This window comes from Cynocephalus volans, chromosome 11 (assembly GCF_027409185.1).
Source record: "Cynocephalus volans isolate mCynVol1 chromosome 11, mCynVol1.pri, whole genome shotgun sequence".
Classification (NCBI taxonomy): Eukaryota; Metazoa; Chordata; class Mammalia; order Dermoptera; family Cynocephalidae; genus Cynocephalus; species Cynocephalus volans.
In genome coordinates, this window is record NC_084470.1 from 83,571,256 (window position 1) to 83,576,979 (window position 5,724).

Sequence of the window (5,724 nt, forward strand, 5' to 3'; positions counted from 1 at the left end):
GGCACAGAGACTGTTGGGGTGATGAAAAGTTTCGGGAGTGGATAGTGGTGATAACTGTACAGCACTGTAAACGTACTTAATTTCCCTGAATTGCAGATTTTTAAATGGTTAAAAGGATAAACTGTGTTTTGTATATTTTACCACAAGAAAACAATGACTGGAAGGCTAGACAACAAAACATTTACTAATTGACTTTTGAGTGGCAAAATTATAAAGATCATGCCTTCCTTCTTTGTTACAAATTGTAAACTGAAAATATATTACTAATTATGTTGGGCAATGCATATAACTGGCTTTAGTTTATAAAATAATGCACTAGCATTCGATCCATCTGACTTTATTACACTGCAGAGCGTCTGATGTGAGAGCCTCTAAACCACCAGGTGATGAAAAAAACCTTGGCACCTGGACATCACTGCCCCAGTCGGTGTGCAGTTAACATCCTGGGGAAATGAAATGAACCCCCTTTAGACTTCATCCCAGTCTCCTCTGCTGCTGGGTACATGACAGGGCACAATACAGGGCTCTGGCAATCCCTACTGACTGCCTGAAGCCTTCACCATGCCATTACCTCTGACCAAATGCTCAATATTTGCTCTGGGCTGTTGAGTTTGCAAAGCATTTGTTGTGTATTCTCACACCCATCTCCTGAGACAGGCAGGACTTTCCATTTGATAGACGTGAACACCAACGGTCAGAGAGACTCGATGACTTGCACTAGGACAGGGAGTTGAGCAGTGACGGACCCCAAGTCTTCTGACCCCAAAGCCTGTGCTCCCCTGGCCACACCTCGCCTGCTGATGTCATCACGGTGGACTATCTGAGGAAACCTGGAAGAGCTTGCTCGAAGAACCGGCCCTTAGCAGAAACTTCTGGCCATTATCATATGACTGAATGTCATGCACAAGTGTTGTAAGAACTGGTACTAAGAGCCTTCTTCCCAAACCTGCTTACTAGCTTCTGCCTCATGAATTTCTTCATCCCAAAAGACAAGTTCCCAGGAGCCTGGCAAAGGCTCCAGGTGCCCCATCCCCTTTGTCAGCCTTGTCCACACTCTTGCCTTCCTTTCAGAGGTCTAGGCAGCCCCAGGCTACCCAGAGGTCCAGCTCCCAGCTGTTCACTTGAGCACGACCAGCACCCCAAAAACTTGTGGGAAACCCTCTCTGTCCAGGAAGCATCCATAAGGCAAGGTGAGGTAGAAGGTCTGCTTCCCCCTGCACTGTTGGATACAAATGGCCCAGAATGTTCCTCGGTTCTGTCAGGGTCATCACGTCTGCCACAGAACAGTATGTGTCCTGCTGCCAGCCCCAGAAGGTGCCGGACTCATTAACGTACGGGATGCCCACAAGGTTCTGGAAGAAATAGCTCATTCAACACAGCATGGCCAGGATGAAGCCAGCTTTCCTGCTCATGAGGCACAAGGAGTTGAGATCATGAGGCCCTGGTGGCAGGGCCACCACTGTCAGGGCATTCTGTGCAGCCTTCAGCTGAGACTATCTGGAATTTCTTAGTCTCTGTGCCTGGTGGTTTCTCCTTCAAGGTGGGCGACTTGAACCCCATCCACCTCTTGGGATCCTCCTGCTCATTGCAGCACCAAAGCTGGTGGAGAAGCCTCCTAACCCCCCACCAGCTGGCCCCTGCAACCTCGGAGAAGGGCAGCCATGGCCCTGTCTCCTGTTGCCCCATGTTGAAAAGAATTTTTTAAGAAAAACAGGAAGGAAAATCCGGACAAGTGTTTTGAGTGCACAAGTTCTAAATATCAAAAAGGACTGGTGGGAAAAAATAAAATTCAAATCATCGAGTTAATTTCCATTAATTAATTATCATGAGTGTTCATGCTCCTGGAATCTTCATTTTTAATAGAGCTCATCCAATAACATTGGTCTTTATGGCCACATTAAAAGACAAGATGGATCTATTAATATGAGGCCTGGCACTGACCATCATAACTAGGGTCTTTATGATCATAGCTTTCTTTTTAACCAGTATTTATATTTTCATCTCGGAACTGGTGGTGTTCCTGTGGAATGTACTGAGCGATCAACAAAAAGAAATAGGAAGAGTATTTTGAAACCAGGGCATCCATTTATATGAACTATTTATAAACAAGCTGTTGAAACATGTAACCCTTTCTTTTAGCTTGGTTTTCTGTACATCAGTGTTAACATTTACCTGTATTTTGTTAACAAGTGTTTTGTTTCATGAAGTTACAGAGAAATGCACACAAAATGGCGAGTGTAATTATCATTGATTCTCTTAAATGGAAGCTTTGAGATTTGAAGACATTTTATCAGGGTGTCTATCAGAAAGGAAAATGAGCCTTAGGACAGAGGCCAAACTGGTTTATAGAATTATTTGAAGGAATCATCTTGGGAAGTTAGTTCTAAGAGAAAAACTTTCTGTTGCTAAAGGGCTATTCATTATTTCTAAGGTTGGTGGATTAGTTATTTGTTATTGTCTTTGACAAAATGTGAAAAATAAGCTCAAAATTAAGTGATCAATTCAGGTACTAAAGAGGTAGTTTTGATATACAAGGTGCTCAGTTTCCCTGGGCTCAGGTTAAGGTACATGCCTCTGGGTTATAAGCCACTTCCCCAAAGTTTCAGGCCCCTCCTATTGGTTCTCCCTTAGAGAAAAGCTACTGTTGCAAGTTAGACCTATTTTCTGCACCAACATGGGCAAAATGAGACTATAAGGGGCTGGCTTATGCAAATCCAGTGGCTGGGCATGCTCAATAGAGAGCACAGAATATTCTTGAATATGCCTGGTGCATGTGATAGGGTCTGACCAATGAACATGCTCCAGAAAGAGACCAACTGAGCATGTGCAAGACTAAATGTTACATAACTAAGAGCCACCTCCTTAACTGAACAGTCATTAGATAGAGAAACTATAAAAGCCAATCCCGGCCAAAGTCAGCATTATTGCTCACTTTCCTGGAGGCAACCCACTCTTCACTGGCTGAGGTGTGTTTGCCTTACTTTGTGCTGAACTTACTTTCAGCAAGCAGCTGCTAATTCTCTTGAGCCAGCCTGCACTTGGTACTGACCTTTAAGTATGTTTTTCTTGCTTTTGGTTAGACTTGGTGTGGGGCCCTGCTCAGTCTCTGGAGCTATGCTGCACTCTCTCTGTGGAACATGTATTTCTTCTCTGTTTTATTAAACCTGTTGCCACTCTCTCCTGTGACTCTGCCCTTGAACTCTTTCCTGTGGTGGAGTCAAGAACCTGATAAGAGGACTGGGTGGGTTGACGCCGACTATTGGGCCTCTGGGAACCTACCTCCAACACCAGTTTCACATTGTGGCATTTTTGAGCTGTCAGGACACCTGGGACTCTTTTAGCATGCTGGGGTGCTTATCACAAACACATTCCCACTACCCAGGATCTACTTTAGTCTACATGCCAGTGGTTCCAAGGGCTGATGCTGGTTATATAGCAAAAGATGGTGCAGCTTCTACAAGAGATTCTTATTCCTTTCATTTTATTTTGAGCAATAATATAATTCTTAAAATTTGGGGGGGGTGGTGGTAACAATCAATCTCATTGAACAAATCATTTCCAAATTATAACATGCTTTAACCAAGTCCCTCAGAACTCAATGTCTGTCAGACTTTTCACATTATACCTGCTCCCAGGGATCCTAATTACTTTGTTGCTTATTCTAACCAACATTTTTTATCAGATTTTTTCCCCAAATGTTGTATCAATATTATCACCAAATGCTTATTGAGCACTGTATGACACTTCAAAGACAGGTTTCCCTACTGATCAACACTATTGTTCTTAATGAAGCAAATAACTTGCCATTAGATCAATATGACTGCATGAATCACGGTGAGAGAAAAAACTACTAATGATTGAACCTTCTAGGTTACATCTGTTATGCTACTGTCTGCTCACTTCCTGTATATTGAAAAGTAGCATATTTTACTTAGTACTGATTTTTCTCCATGTCTGAGAAAGTAGTAAACTCTCCAAGAGAAGAACAAAGTAACATAGCTCCATATTTCTATAGAAACAGGAAAACAAACTATAATGAGAACTATACATTTGGATATTTGTTAAATGGCTAAGGAGTATATTTGGTGCTGCGATAGCTATTAAACGCATTTTAAATCTATAATAATTGAGAATAGTAGCAAAGCAATCATTATAAATAGTGAAACAAACAAACTAAAAAAAAAAATACTATTCATTAATTTTTGTGGCTTTTTCTAGTTCCAGAAAATTCTTCCCTACTGTGATAATGGTATGAAACATCAATGTAAGCCATAAAATATGAAGCAATTTTCAAAATATTTTCATAATTATTTTATTACCCACACTCTCATCATCAAAATACAGTAATACTATAGTTGAATTAATAAACTGGACCTTCTGAGAAAGAGACTATACTTTGTTTCATACAATAATCCTTTCGGTAACATTTATTATGGACTTATTGTGAGCAAGGCTCTTTGCCAAGTTTTAAAGATACCAAGATTAATAAAACATGTGTCTTATTTCAAGAGACTATGAACTAATAACAGTGAAAAAAAAACATGAATAGAGATGTGTATGAGGAACTATGAGAGCCCTATAGAGGGAGAACGACCTAGGGTTACTGGGGAGGGAACCAAGAAAAAATATCAAGCTTCCCCTGCCCCAGTTGCAGGTAACAAATGCAGTGCAATCATCTTAAGCTCAAAAGGGTAGAAGCAGATCTGGTGAGACAAATCCCAGAAAGGATATCATCAGGATGTGGATTCTTCGTTTCCATTATTCTAGTGTGCTTTTTTTCTGGGTGGACTTCCCATCAGTCAGGCCTGCTCTGAATGGTAGCTTAGGGCAGCTTCAGACTTGAAGTTTCAGCTGTAAAAATTGAGAGGAAAGACACCTTTTTTCCCCAATTCTTCTGGCGAATGTCTTATGTTTTCATGTCATTTGACTGTTGGTTATCACAGGCCTATCCATGAAACAATTGCTCTAGACGAGGGGATCGAGTGCAGTGAATGATCATACCTATGTGCGATGCTCACCTGTGATTGTGGAAGAGCAGACTGAGAGTGGGTGAAGGAGGGGTGTTTCCCAAAGAAAGGAGGGCAGAACCGGTGACGACAAGCAGGTAAAACAATAGATGTTCACTATAGGACCCCTAACACAGGAGGTAATCTTCTTCCCTCCCTGCCTCCTGTCCTTCCTTCCTTCCTTCCATCCATCCTTTCCTCCCATATCCATATTTTGAATTGCTGTTTACCAGGCCTAATGCTTGGCACTGGAGGTGAGCATAATCTTTATTTTCATTAAATCAATTCAAGAAAAACTTTCAGACAAAACATTAGGATAGTTTTCAAATGTCTTCCTCAGTCAAAAATATGACTCTTTCTCTCTAAAACATACCTTTCTCTCTTCTCCCTTTCTCTCTGACCCTTTCTCTTTGAGTGAGTGGAGTTTAAAAAGAAAGGGTGGGCATTACATACATATACAAAATTTCCTCTGTTGTATCCTGAAAAAGGGATCGATTTTCCAATGTGGTATCTGGAAAACAATGACTTCTGTGATTTAATTTATAGCATGGTCCTATCAGTTTTGTGGTAGAAGAAAATCTTTGAATTTAGTATGGAGGGTTCTCTGTCTGGTACAACTGAATAGACTCATATTGAGACCTGCCTGTATTCTGGTCAGAGCAACTGAGTCCACAGATCTGCACTCCATCGTCTCCTGGGCTGGCAGTTAAGTCTCTTT

The 5,724-nt window shown here is 41.4% G+C and overlaps 1 pseudogene; it reads right to left on the minus strand.

Annotated features, from left to right (window-relative positions):
- Positions 1-1,117: 1,117 nt before the first annotated feature.
- Positions 1,118-1,686, minus strand: LOC134390129 (transmembrane protein 186-like; annotated as a pseudogene).
- Positions 1,687-5,724: the final 4,038 nt, after the last annotated feature.